This window comes from Pelodiscus sinensis, unplaced genomic scaffold, assembly GCF_049634645.1.
Source record: "Pelodiscus sinensis isolate JC-2024 unplaced genomic scaffold, ASM4963464v1 ctg37, whole genome shotgun sequence".
NCBI lineage: Eukaryota > Metazoa > Chordata > Testudines > Trionychidae > Pelodiscus > Pelodiscus sinensis.
In genome coordinates this window covers 923,846-937,176 of record NW_027465869.1, presented here as the reverse complement: position 1 = coordinate 937,176, position 13,331 = coordinate 923,846, and the positions used below count along the sequence as shown (strand labels likewise).

Genomic DNA, 13,331 nt, shown 5'->3' with positions numbered 1-13,331 from the left:
ATGGGCAATGGCAACATGTGGAGCAGCTGGGAGAAAAGATCCATGGCTAAGCTGGTCAAGGCACCTGCCAAGTATGGGGGAGGTAGCCCCCAGTGGTATCTGGCCAATGTGTCTGCTTTTCCTACCATCCCTCAATATGTAACTGGAGTTGGCTTCCTTCAGTTGAGCTTGGCCATGTCCCCACAGCGGGAAGCCAAAGGGAGCAAAGAGCAGGAGTACTGGAAGCTGGTGGGAGTGCCCTCTGGGTTTGATTTAGTGAGTCTTAGTTTGACTGGCTGAATCAAGTTCCAGAAGATTGATCACAGCAATTCCTCTCCAGCTGGACGTGGTTCTTGTTCTTCTGTACAGAACAGCCAATGGGCGTTCAGATCTCAGCCTTGCTCAACTGACAGGAATAGAAACCAGACACACAGCAGGTTTGAGCTGGTTTCAGTTGAGGGACCCATCTGCCTGGTTTATGTGCATTGGTACAAGAACACACGAGGCATTTGCTGACATTTTAAGAATCCCTGTTCAATTGAAAACCAAGACGTGACACACCTGGAGGTGCAAATGCTTCACTTAGGATAATCAACTTTTTAAGGAGGCACATGACATTGAACCAAGTACTGGCCACCCAGCATTCACTGTGATGAGGCCATAATATGGGAAGTGCAAATTTCACTGATCCCATCCTCTGTGTGGAATCCCAGCTCTCCCAGAGTTCACTGCAGGTTATGGGTTCCCAAATTGGGGGTCGTGCCCCCCAGAGGGGGCGTGAAGAAATTCCAGGGGGGGCATGAGGTGACCCAGCCCTCCCCCCATCAAGTTTTTTTTTTTTGCTCAAAAAGTTTGCTGCTATTTTGGAGGGGGGCATGAGGGTTTTTCAAAAATCAAAAAGGGGGGGGGCGTGATGCCAAAAAGTTTGGGAACCTCTGCAAGGGGACAGCCCAGGAGGGACTAAAAACCACTGCTCTAGAGGAGGTTTGAACTCCCAACCTCTGCATATCTCCTATGAATACGGTCATGTAAGTACTGTGCGCTGACCCATTGTGCCACTGGAACAAATATTTAAAAAATTTCTTCAAAGTCCTTAGATTGAAAAAGTCAAGACGCACAAAGTGGAATTGAAGTTTCTGCCTGTGCCCTTGTTCTTTCTTTTCACAGGCAGAGCCAGGGGGCTCTGCGCATCCATAGACCCCTCCCTCTTCCTCCCTGCTCTCTGAAAACCCCACCCTAGAGGGGCACAAAGCTGCTGGGGCTGGTGGAGGCCAGAGCACGAGAGATGCGTTGCAAGTGGGTTCGTGCTCCCTTTGCACATGAGAGATAGCAGGATTCACTCCCATCTTCTCCCACCTGCTCGCTGGTGCTGAGGGGCCAGCCCCTTTCCTGCTGCCCCAACTCTTATTCCCACAATGCACTTTGTGCAGGGACCATTGGTCTTTGTCCCAAGGTGTGTGGCTGGGAGCCAGGACCCTTCCCAAAATATACAAATCCTCCCTCCCTCCTCTGTTCTGCTCACATTGTCTGGCTGCCTCCCGCATGGGCTGAGCTCAGGGGTCAGATGGGCAACCTGCCCTGCAGCTGTGATGGCATCAGGCACCTGAGCACAAGTCTGCTCAGTCAGCTCCATTGGGCCTGAGACCAGGAAAACTGCTGTTGGTGAACCTCAGGACAAGGAAGCAGAAAAGCCTGAGGACCTCCTAGCAACCACCCCAGCCCCTGCCGGTCCCACTGAGATTTGAACTCAGGATTCAGAGTCCTGAGTGCTGCCCCTTACACCATGAGACCTAGATGGGGGGGATGCTGTAGATACCTGGGACACTCAGGTCTCAGACTGGCCTCTGCTCTCCTAGCTTCCCTCCGGCTGCTTCATTTCTCAGGATTCTTTGGCTACGTCTACACGGCACAGTTATTTTGGAATAAGCTCCTCTGGAATAGTTATTTCAAAATAGCACATCTACACTGCAGGGAAACCTCAAAATGAGTCCAAGGAGGCTTCCTTAATGTAGACAAGTTTTCTCCGTTATAGAGCCCCAAGAAGAATAACTTAGAATGGCCCTGGGAAGGGGCTATTTTGAAATAGCAGAAGTGGAGCATCTACACAGGCCTCATTTTGAAATAGCTATTTTTCTTCGTACAATGAGGTTAACAGAAGTTGGAATTAGCCATCTGTTATTTCAGAGTTATTTCAAAAGAAGGGAATTGCTGTGTAGACTCTGGCATTGTTATTTTGGAATAACGGCCATTGTTCCAAAAGAACTTTTCCGTGTGGACAGAACCTCTGTCCTGCCCCAACTCTGCTGCTTTCAGGACAAACTCCTTGTTAGGACCAGTCACACCCTGGGGTCAGTGAGGGTCTGTCCCACCTGAGATGTGTTGTCTACAAAGCCTCTTGTTGCCTGGCCAGTTCTCAATACTGGCTGCAGACACGTGTTTCGCATGAGGGTGTAGCTCAGTGTTAGAGTGTTTCACTGTAGTCCTTGATTCAAACCCAAGTGCCCCCTATAAGAGTGTCTATTTAATGGAGACATTCACCTTTCCTGGACTTCCATTGTACGTTAAATGAATATAAACCCTTAAGCTACACCTACATTGCAGGTTTCTTGAGAAAAACTGTTCTTGCACAAAAATGTGCTCATCATCTACACTGCACGAGTGTTCTTGCACAAGTAAATTTACAGTACAGCATTGGAAAACAGGGCTTCTTCCAAACGAGTTATTCCTCTCCCCATGAGCAATAAGCTCTTCCACAAGAGGGCAGTGTAGACAGACAACATGAATTTATTGTGCAAGAACCGCATAAGAACAGCAGTACTGTGTCAGACCAAAGGTCCATCTAGCCCAGTATCCTGTCTGCTGACAGTGGCCAGCACTAGGTGCCCCAGAGAGGGTGGAGTGAAGACAATGATCAAGCAATTTGTCTCCTGCCATCCTTCTCCAGCCTCTGACAGAGGCCAGAGACTCCATTTCTATCCCCTGGCTAATAGCCTTTTATGGTCCTAACCTCCATGAAATTATCTAGCTTCTCTTTAAACTCTATTATAGTCCTAGCCTTCACAGCCTCCTCTGGCAAGGAGTTCCACAGGTTGACTACACGCTGTGTGAAGAAGAATTTTCTTTTATTAGTTTTAAACCTGCAAAGGTCTCAGCCTTCTGCATCCCTGTCCATAGCAGGCTGCTAACAGGTGGCCAGCATAGGGCTTGAACCCATGACCTCGAAATTATTAGCACCACATTCTAGTCAACTGAGCTAGCTAACCTATAAATAGCCAGCTCACAAATGGCCCTTTCAGAAAGGTGTCTCCGGCACCTGCAGGGATGTCTCTGCAGCTGCCAATGGCTCTTCTCTGATGCGGCCACAAGTGACTAACTGTGATGTGGGCTTGCTAGTCCAGCTGATTTGAGGTTTGGTCAAGTTGGCTGGCAGTTAACATGGGGCACTGAGAATCTCCTGCTGCCAGCACCTTGCTTCCCAGCAGCCCCTTTCAGCCACTGGGTCAGCTGTACATTTCCACTTAAGCTAATTCTGCTCCATCTGCAACTTGTCTCCAGTCAGTTCCCCTGCCATGGCCTGACCCAGTAGGTTTTCACCCCAGCTTTGTGGGAGGCAATGTAGAATGAGGCCACTGGAGGTGCTTAGCCCCACGGCCTGGGGTGTCTGTCGCAAGGGGCAAGAAAACACACACTTATCACTGGGGAACAGGGTTATGTGTTCAAGCCCCATGCTGGGTAATGCCTTTTTTAATACACACTCTCCATCTACAGGCAATTCACTCTCAGCTTTCACCAGGGTTTTAGAAAGAAAAAGTCTACTCCTGGGGTCCAGCTTTAGTAGAACCAGAGTAGTAGAAGCTTCTGTAGCTTCACCTCCTTCCACAGCAGCTCCAGCTTTGAGCTACAAATCTCAAGGGGCTGGTGAGGAAATGAGGAGCTGGCAGCTCGGGTTAGTGTCTTCCATGAGAACAAGAGGTGGAGTGTTCACAAGGTGCATTCCCCTCCCCTGCAGAGCAGGGTGTTAGAAAGAGCCAGGAACAGAACAGTCAGCCAAGTTTCACCCCCATTAAGCTATGTGTCTGTGGTGTAGTGGTTATCATGTTTGTCTAACATGTAAAAGGTCCCTGGTTCAAAACCAAGTAAAAACACAGCATCCTCTTCTACTGTTGCTTCCCCTGGGTTCCCAGATAAGTGCAGCTGCTGCTGACCTACTGGGATGAGCCCAACTCCCTATGTGATAGAGGGGGTGACATCAGCTGAGAATTCCTCTTGGTGCCAGCCTGGGAAGGGAGATGAATCAGACCAGGCAGCTGCTTGTAACTTGGCCTCCCCTACCCTCGGAGGCTGGTGTATTGGGCTGGCTCTGCCTGCTGCCTCCCTTGTGTGACTTGCCCAGTGTCCACAGGCCAAATAACAGAAAAGCCTCTTTCAGAAAAAGCTGCACAAATTGGGTTTTGAAATTTGCGTAGCTTTTTCCAGAAGAACAGTGTAGTGTAGACATAGTCTGAGTGTTGCTCAGCACTGGTAGAGACAGGGAAGGACAAAACAGTCTAATGGCACCTGCAGCCTTTCAGAACAACCCCCAGCCCCAACCCCGAGGACCAGCCCTTCCCTCCACCCTCACTGGGGTCTGCTGGGAATTGCCTGGATGCCAGACCACCCCAGTGTCAGCCTAAGGATTGCCTGGTCTGTAAAAGCTGCATCCTGGAAATGAGGAAGCAGCTAAAGTGACTCTGCTGGGACTTGAACCCACAACTTTTAAACATCTAGCTGGGCTCACATCAATCATTACAGCTTAGAAGTCCAACATGCTTTCTATTGCACCACAGAGCCTGACAGGCTACTGAGTTGGATATCTCCACTCTCTGCTTTGCAGCATGGCAATTGCTGGTGTGGTCTGTCTCTTTTGGGAGAGAAGGTAAGAAGAGGGAGAGGGCCCCTGAAATTAAAGGATAAGAACTGAGTTGTAGCTGGAGAACGTGGGTATCAATCCCACTGCCTCTTGTATGCTAAGCAAGCACTCTACCACTTGAGCTAATTCCCCTGGCCTTGAAAAACCCTACTGCCTCACCCACCTTGTTCCAGAGCCCACAACATCCCTGCAGCTGCCCAAAGCTCCTTTCTGAAAGGGCCACTTGTGAGACTGACACCCGTGGGCTGGCTAGCTCGGATGTTTAGGGGACATGGTGCTCATGTCACACAGACGCATCTTAAGAGCAAGCCCCTTATTTCAAGCTATAACGGGCTCGCTATTCTGACATCCCTGCATGGCAGGAGGAGGGAGGGGTTTTGGAATAGCGATTTATTTGGAACTAAATGCTGTGTAGCCAGCGCCAAATTACAAAATAAGCTATTTCAAAATAGGCGCATTGATTATTTTGAAGTATGGGACGCACCCCTAGTGAGTTAGAGCTGAACTCTGCCCCCAGCTCCCTGCTCCACCCACCCACGTACTGACTCCCTCCCTGCCATGGGGCTGTTTGCACTGGCCTCTTCTCTCTGTAGCCAGGCTTCAGCCAGGACTGAGACTCAGGCAGGAGAATGTGACCCGGCTCCCTGCACCTGGGCCCTGCATTTCTCATCCCTTCAGAGACACTTGCTAGTGGAGGAATAAATCACAGTCACATGAGTGTAGATTATGGAACTTTGTAGTTGCTGTTGCCTTGGAAACTCCCCACAGGCCTTCCCCTGGGGTCCCGGGCAGCCGCTCACGTTGCACAGCTCACTTCGAGGTGAGGGTGCTGTGTAGACGTGCCCGTCCTGTTGAGGGCCAGCCTGCTGGGGGGAGGCTCTGGCCACTTCATTTCCTTGTCTCTCTCAGGCTGTGTCTACACTGCAGGGCTATGTCTACACTGCAGGCTTTTTGTGCAAGAGCAACTGTTGTTGTGTAAAAACTTGCAGAGCGTCTACACTGCAGGCACGTTCTTGCGCAAGTAAATTTATAGTGCAGCATCAGATAACAGGGCTTCTTGCACAGAAGTTATTCCTCTCCCCACACGGAATAAGCCCTCTTGCGCAAGAACTCGTACACAAGGAGGCAGTGTGGACGGGCAACAGGGGTTTCTTGCTCAAGAAAGCCCTATATCTAAAATGCCCGTCAGAGCTTTTCTGCGCAGAAGAGAGTCCGCACTGCCAAGGGTGCTCTTGCAGAAAAGCACTTCTCTTGTGCAACAGCACATGGCAGTGCTGAGACACTGTAGTGCAAGACCTTTTGCACAAGAACTCTTGCACAAAACAGTTCTTGAGCAAGAAGCCTGCACGGTAGATGTAGCCAGGGGGTGTTTGGGTTTGTTACCAGCAGTGATCTTTGTACAACAGCCCAGGGAACATTGTGAAAAGCCAAAACCTTCCCGTCCTGGGTGTCCTTGGCCAGTCAGCAAGTGGCAGAAAGGTTCCCTGAAGTGCTGACTTCAGGTGATTTCAAACAAGCTACTGCAGCTCAGATGAGGTGGCCGAGTGGTTAAGGCAATGGAGTGCTAATCCATTGTGCTCTGCATGCATGGGTTTGAATCCTATCCTCATTGGGTATTTGTAGGCTTTTCTCTTGCTTCTCCCAGAGGTTCAGTGCCAGCCCCTCCTGTACCCCTGCCTGCCCCAGCCCCTCCCACTGCAGCCTGGGGAAAGGGGAAATCTCCACAGAGACACTCCCAGCTGGGACCCTCAATCCCTTCTGCCCTCAAGGGGAAACCTCCCAAAGGAGATTCCAGGCAGCCAGGCCATGGGGGTCTTTGAGATGCCCCAGCCCTGCAGCCTGTCCCACCTGGCTGTTGTCATGGACCCTCTGTGAGGTCACTGCCTCCCAGCCAATGAGCTGAGGTGCTGCACAAGGCCCTTGTGATGTCACTGCTGCCTTGCAGGGCTCCTGTCCTGCCCCTGGCCAGCCCCTTGGCATGTGTGAGCTGCTCCCCCTCTGCCCCCGTCACTCAGGGCTGGTTCTGGGGCTCAAGCAGGGAACATCAGAGGCTGCTCAGGGGGCCACATTGCTAGGCCAGGGGCCCTCCTGTGGGGCTGTGAGTGTTGCTGTCCCTGCTGTACAGACAGGGCCATAGAGTCTCAGGAGGCTGCACCTGTGGGAGACACTTTCCTGGTTTCGGGAGGGAGACGAGACATCAAGGCCCATGACTCGGAGCCAGCTACCGATACCCATGGAAAGCTGATTTTCAGAGGGGTGTGATCAGCCCTTCCTGTGTATCTGGCTTCTTCAAAGGGGATTAATCAGTTGCTAAAAGTTGAAAAAGGGACAATTAGAAGGGTGAATTTGTCTCTGGGACTGTTTTCTGTGTTCTCCTGTTCCCTGATGGACAAGGCACTGGCCTTCTCAGCCATGTGTTGTGGGTTCAAGTCCCACCTGGCATGACAGCTTCCTCTCACTGACAAAGAACTTATCTTCCTTTGCTTTCTGACACAGTTGGCAAGGATGCTCCATAGTGGCTGTCTCTCTCTCTACAGAAGCTTTTCAGATCTCTCACTAGCAAATGCTGGTGTTAGGTGCACATCTGAGTGCTAAAAGCCCAGGGCTGTCTAGACTGGCATGATTTTCTGCAAATGCTTTTACGGAAAAGCGTCCGTGCCAATCTAGATCAGTTTTGCGCAAGAAAGCCCCGATCACCATTTTCCCTGCCTCCCTCAGCTTGTGTGGCTACTTTGCCCCATTTCCTGCCCCCCTGCCTGAGCTGACAGAATGGCTGAAAAGGACAGCAGCTGCTGATGGATAAGGGGTGGGGGAGAAGACCAGCAACAAGACCCTGGAAGCAAGAAGGACCCACCATTCAGTCTCTGTCTACCCACCATTCAGTCTGACAAGTCTGAAGGGGGAATTTGACTGACAGACTCTTCTGAGCTAGAATTCCAGCTCCCACAGCGTTCACAGGAATGGGGCAGCCCAGTAGGGACTGAAAACCACTGCTCCAGGTGAGGTTTGAATTCACCTCAGCATGTCTCCTATACACACTGCTTTATAAATACTGTGCACTGACCCATTGCACCACTGGAGCAGATGTTTGAGAGTTTTCTCCAAAGTCCTTACATTGAGAAAGTGAAGAAGCACAAAGTAGAATTGAGCCAGAGGAGCAAGAAGATCAATTCTCAAAGATTTACACAAACCAACAATTCCCCAGCACATCCCCATCAGCCCATAGACCTGTTCCATATCTTGGGCCAGCAGTCAAAGGGTGTGTCTAGACTACCTAGTTTTGTCGACAAAAGTGGACTTTTGTCGACAAAACTATACCAGCGTCTACAGTACCGCTGAGTTCTGTCGACATAACGTCGACAGAACTCAGCAGTTTTGTCGACGCTGGTATACCTCATTTTACGAGGCATAACACCTTCTGTTGACAGAACTCTGTCGACAGAAGGCGTTATTGCCTGTAACGTTGCGTCCAGACTACGGAGTTCTGTCGACAAAGCAGCTTGCTTTATTGACAGAACTCAATGTGTCTGGACAGTATCTGTCGACAAAACTTCCATCGACAAAACGCGGTAGTCTAGACGTACCCAAAGAAGCAGCGACTCACAGGAAGAAGTCTGGGGTTGGGCTAATGAGATGATCTTGTTTTGTCAATGCCAAGCTGTGACCAAAAACAGTGAGATAAGGATCAGACACCAGTGAGGTTCCTGTCACATCCCAGCACCTGCCAAAGCCTGGGATTGACTGAGGGACCTTTAGATGTTTAGTCTGACACTCTCCCCACTGAGCTACTTTGGCTGCTGGACAATGAGTTCTCTGGCCTGTAATTCTCTGTCTGGGATGTTTGGCAGCCGGGCTGCACAAAGTTGACATAGTCATGCCCTGCCCAGGAAGCCTTTCCACAGTGCCCCTCCCCCACAGCCCCTTGGCCAACTCAGCTTGCTGCGGGGGAAGGAATTCGCTCTTGTTAATTCTGTGCCCTCAGGAAGGGGCCAAACCAAGAGAGGCCGGGCCCCACCTGGGGACTCCAACCTAAACCCTGAGACCAAGGGGTTTACAAGCCAGATAATCACTGTTTGCTGCACTTCTCCTTCCCACAACCCTGCAGAACCTCAAAGGCCACAGTCCCAGTGGCTGGGGGAGCCGTGCACGCCTCTCCAATCAGCCTTTTCCTGAGCCAGAAGTTCCATGGGTGGCCAGGGGAGGCCTCTTCTGTGTCCCAGGAGGAGATAGGAAAATGTGAGCAAACACCACAGCAAGGCACCACTGGGAGTTGAAGCCAGAACCTCCTGTTTACAAGGCAGGCGTGTTAGTCAGCTAAGCCATGGTGCACTCCTCAGCCCCGTAGAACAGCTCTCCTCTATGGTCCGAGATAAGCCACAATGCCCACCCCCAAAGCCCCTTTAAAACTGTTCTAATTTATGGCACCAGACAAGACCTTTGACTCTCAAAGAGCAACCAGTCCCCATTTCCCTCCAGCTTTCCCAACCTGGCGGTGTCTGGCTCCCTGGGCACAGAAGGCTACAGCTCGATGGGCAGAGGCTCTGACATGCACATCTCCCCTAGCTACTGGGACTGTGGAATTGGCCTTGAGGTTGAGCAGGGTTGAAGGAAGGCAGCAAACATTGACTACCTGAATTGTTAACCCCTTTGTTTCAGGGTTTGTGTTGGAGTCCCCGGAGGGGGCCCAGCCTTCTTCAATTTGCTCCCTTCCTGAGGGCACAGAATTAACAAGAGGGAATTTTGTAACCCCAGAGCAATCAGAGTTGGCCAAGGAGTTAGCAACAAAATTTTTGTCAACATTTAAGTGGAGGCAAGGAAACCCTCAGCGGTGTTTCTGTGTGTTTGTAGGCCAATGTTCATTCAAGTGGGTCTGTTTTTCAATGGACCTGCCCCTACTGCACCCCTAGAGACTCTGAAACAAAGAAGACACACGAGAAGAACACGACTTTCTTCCTTTTGCTGAGACATGGAAGGATCTAGCTCAGGTTTCACTCAGGGAGTCTGTCTGCCCCTCATCAGCAATGTCATCTACTTGGGGGAGCAGTTGCACTGAGACTTGTGGAAGGGACAACTTGGACAAAGCAGCATGTGTCAAGCACCCTTCGATAGCTCAGCTAGTTCCACCTTGGTTGCTTTCTGCTAAGGCCACGCTGGAGGGAAAAGAATGACTTCTTCAAGCCACAGTTGAACCCGCAACCTAAGGATCACTTGCCAAACACACACTACAGTCCACCGCTCTACAAGCTGAGCTATCGAAGGTGCCTGAGCAGCATTAGTTTGTCCAGGTTGTCCCGAGATGCCTCCAATGCCCACTCCCCCCAAGAGTGGGAGGTGAACTCTGAAAATCACACCTGTGCTCTTATCTGCCCTGAGAAAGGGCAGCAACTGTGCGTGGGGTACAGAGAAAGTTTGGGCATGTGAATGGGACACGTACATTGCTGGACTTACATTGCTGGCAAAGGACATTGCTCAAGCCACTTGAGCTGAGACTTATTAGTGGGTTGGTTCTGAACCCAGCTTGTGGTATTTTCCCAGACGAATGCCACGTTACTTCTCACCCTCTTTCATTCAGAGTTTCTTTTCTACATTCAGACTCTGTGCTGGCAAGTGGGGAAGCATCACCTCCCCGAGGTACTCGGGGCGGTGTGGGGGGGTGGATTTCCCAGGCTGCTGGGTGGGGGCTCAAGCCACTTTTGTGTGAGATGAATGAAGAGAAACCCCTAGACATCGAACCCAGCCCTGGCTGCTGCCAGCACTACCTGGCAGAAGGGTTACACTAGCAGGGGGAGTGACCAAAGCATGGGCCTCGCTATGAGCAGGCTTAGAACTTTTTCAGGGAAACCCTATTGGATTTCTAATCCAACACCTTAACCACTCGGCCATCACAGATGTAAAGACGGCAAAGCCCCAGGGCCAGGGGAACTGGCAGATAATCCCAATGCCCAGGCGTGATATCACCTGCTACATAAAATTCACACAGCAAACTGGGCTCTTAGAACAGGGGAAGTTTGGGGGCTCGTTGCTGGGCCGTGGGGTGAAGCATCAAACCAGCCCCCTGCTGTGTGGCCTGTGAGTGTTGCTGAATGTGTGCCCCTGGAAACGGGAAACAAAAGGACTGGGAGCCACACAGAGACCCTGCTGGGCTGAAGTCCCAACGACTACACTTTGTCTTTGCCTGTGGGCTTGGCTGTCTGCAGCCTGGGAACCTCCTGTCTCCTCAGACCACTGGTCTGGATGGAGCGTTACAGACGTCGAAATAATGGAATTGCTGTGTAGACGCTCCCATTGTTATTGCAGTGTAATGGCTGTTATTCTCAAGGAACGCTGCCGTGTAGATGCAGCCTCAGAGAAATGCTGAGCAAGGGCTCCTGCAACATCAGGGGAGTCATTGAAATGAGGTCACTTCTCTAGATATAGAAAGGAAGAGATGTCAGGAGTGGGATTTGAACCCACATCTCCATTCAGAGACCAGAACACCCAACTGAGGGAAAGACAGAACCTTGAATCTGGCGCCTTAGACCGCTCGGCCATCCTGACAACTGTGCAAAGATTTTCAACCGCAGTTTTCTTACATGTGTGAGTTGCTCGGGGAGGCAGCGGCGGGAGCACCTCTCTTTCCCCGCCTAACAGCCGCTCTACAGCACAGCTGGGTATATTCCTACTCACCCTCACCTACCGTTGTGAGGTATTTTACAGGGAGCTGACAGGAAACAGAAGAGGGTAAACCGCTGGCCGACAGAACCGAGGCCTGGGATTGTCCTGTGCCAGGGAGTCTGTGTCAGTGCCCTTGGGGATCCTGAGCAGGGTTGGTACTTGGGGGTGGGGCTGTTCTGAAAGGCTGTAGGTGCCCTTAGACCCTTTTGTCCTTCCCTGTCTCACCCCAGCGCTGAGCAACACTCAGTGTCAGTCTGAGCATCCGTCCTGCTCTGGGACGTGTCTCTGTGGCAGGAACCTGCCCAGGTGGCTCTCGCAGTGAGGCCCCTCCCTGGCAGCACCGAGCAGTGAGAGCTGAGTGAAGGGGGAGGCAGGACCAGGGGGAGAAGGCTCCATGCCTATGTCAGAGGGAGGCTCTGCCCTGGCCAGTGGGGAATCGTTGCCTCTCCAAGGGGCCCAGGCCTGGTGGGTCATTTCCCCAGGTTACTGAGTGGGGGCTGGAGCCAGTTCTGGGTTGTCTCCTTCAACAACCAAACTGAACCAATGGATCTTGTGCCGACCTGACACTGCGCTGGGCTGGTGCCGTGTGTGCCACAGAGCTTCCTGCAGGGCTGCCCACATGGGAGAGGGGAGGGGAAGTTTGAGTCACCCAGCTCTGCCCCTTCTGAAGGGCTTGTGAAAATGGCAGGTGCTGTCTTGGCAGTGAGGGAGAGGTGGGAAAGGGGCCCTGAGTGAACCTCTTGGGTCACAGGTGATGTCACAATGAGGTAAGATGAATGACTTGGCAGATGTCAGGTGAAAACTGAGGCTGGTTTCCCTGACTGGGAATTGAACCCAGGCCTCAGCAGTGAAAGTGCTGAATCCTAACCACTAGACCAGGGGTCTCCAAACTACGGCCCGGGGGCTGGATGCGGCCCGCGAGGCCCTCTCATCCGGCCCGTGGAGACCTTTTTGGATTCAAAGGCAGAAGAAGTGAGATTGTTTCAAAACCCATTTGAAGCAGATGTGGCCAGTTGCCCAGATGAACTGCAGCTGGAAGTCATTGAGTTGCAAGCAAATGACCTCCTTAGGGACAAGTTCAAAATAGGACTGGTGGGTTTTTACCAGTTTTTGCCCAAGGAAGACTTTCCTAATGTCAAAACTTTTGCATCAAGGTACCTTTCAATCTTTGGAACAACATACCTGTGTGAACAAACATTTTCAAGAATGAAATACGTGAAGAACAATTTGAGAACAAACTTGTCCGATGATAATCTCAGGTCACTGTTGATGTTAGGGACAACAAATCTAAAGCCAGAAATGTCTGCTATTTTGGCATCCAGGAAACAATTTCACCATTCACACTAATACAGGTGTTCATGTGTAGTGTATGAATGTGTTATTAAATAATAACTGAATAAAATAATATTAAATACATAATTAAAAACAACATCCATGTTTTGATTGTTTTTTATTTGGACCTCAAGTGTGTAGTCGGCCCCCGAACTGCTGTTTGATAGTTAATGCGGCCCTCGGGCTGAAAAGTTTGGAGACCCCTGCACTAGACCATCAGGGACACATGAACAAGGCTCTTTCCTTACCTACACTAGCCTTTCACAGGCCACTTTCTGTCCCCTTCAGGACATGGGTCCATTTTCCATTGCTCAGAGGGGACAAGAACAGAAACCAAACAGAACATCAAAGCAGCCAGACGGGGCCATGCCAGTTGCCCAACTAGCTCAGGATCCTGTCTCACAACAGCAGCCAATCTCATTGCCCAGTGGGAATCCTCAGGACAGACAGTTATTAA

At 51.0% G+C, this 13,331-nt stretch overlaps 2 protein-coding genes and 2 non-coding genes across 4 annotated transcripts in view; 2 read left to right on the top strand and 2 right to left on the bottom strand.

The window, feature by feature from the left end:
* The window catches only part of LOC142824070 (uncharacterized), a 408,405-nt gene that overhangs the window by 32,688 nt on the left and 362,386 nt on the right, over positions 1 to 13,331 (bottom strand). The gene's annotated exons all lie outside the window — the stretch shown is intronic.
* Positions 1 to 13,331, top strand: part of LOC142824071 (uncharacterized) — a 142,231-nt gene that overhangs the window by 18,464 nt on the left and 110,436 nt on the right.
* TRNAS-GCU (transfer RNA serine (anticodon GCU)) lies at positions 6,419 to 6,500 on the top strand. The gene has a single exon. It is a non-coding gene; the product is annotated as a tRNA-Ser (tRNA).
* TRNAL-CAA (transfer RNA leucine (anticodon CAA)) lies at positions 11,317 to 11,425 on the bottom strand. The gene is made up of 2 exons: positions 11,388 to 11,425; positions 11,317 to 11,362 (listed from the first exon to the last, which is right to left on the bottom strand). It is a non-coding gene; the product is annotated as a tRNA-Leu (tRNA).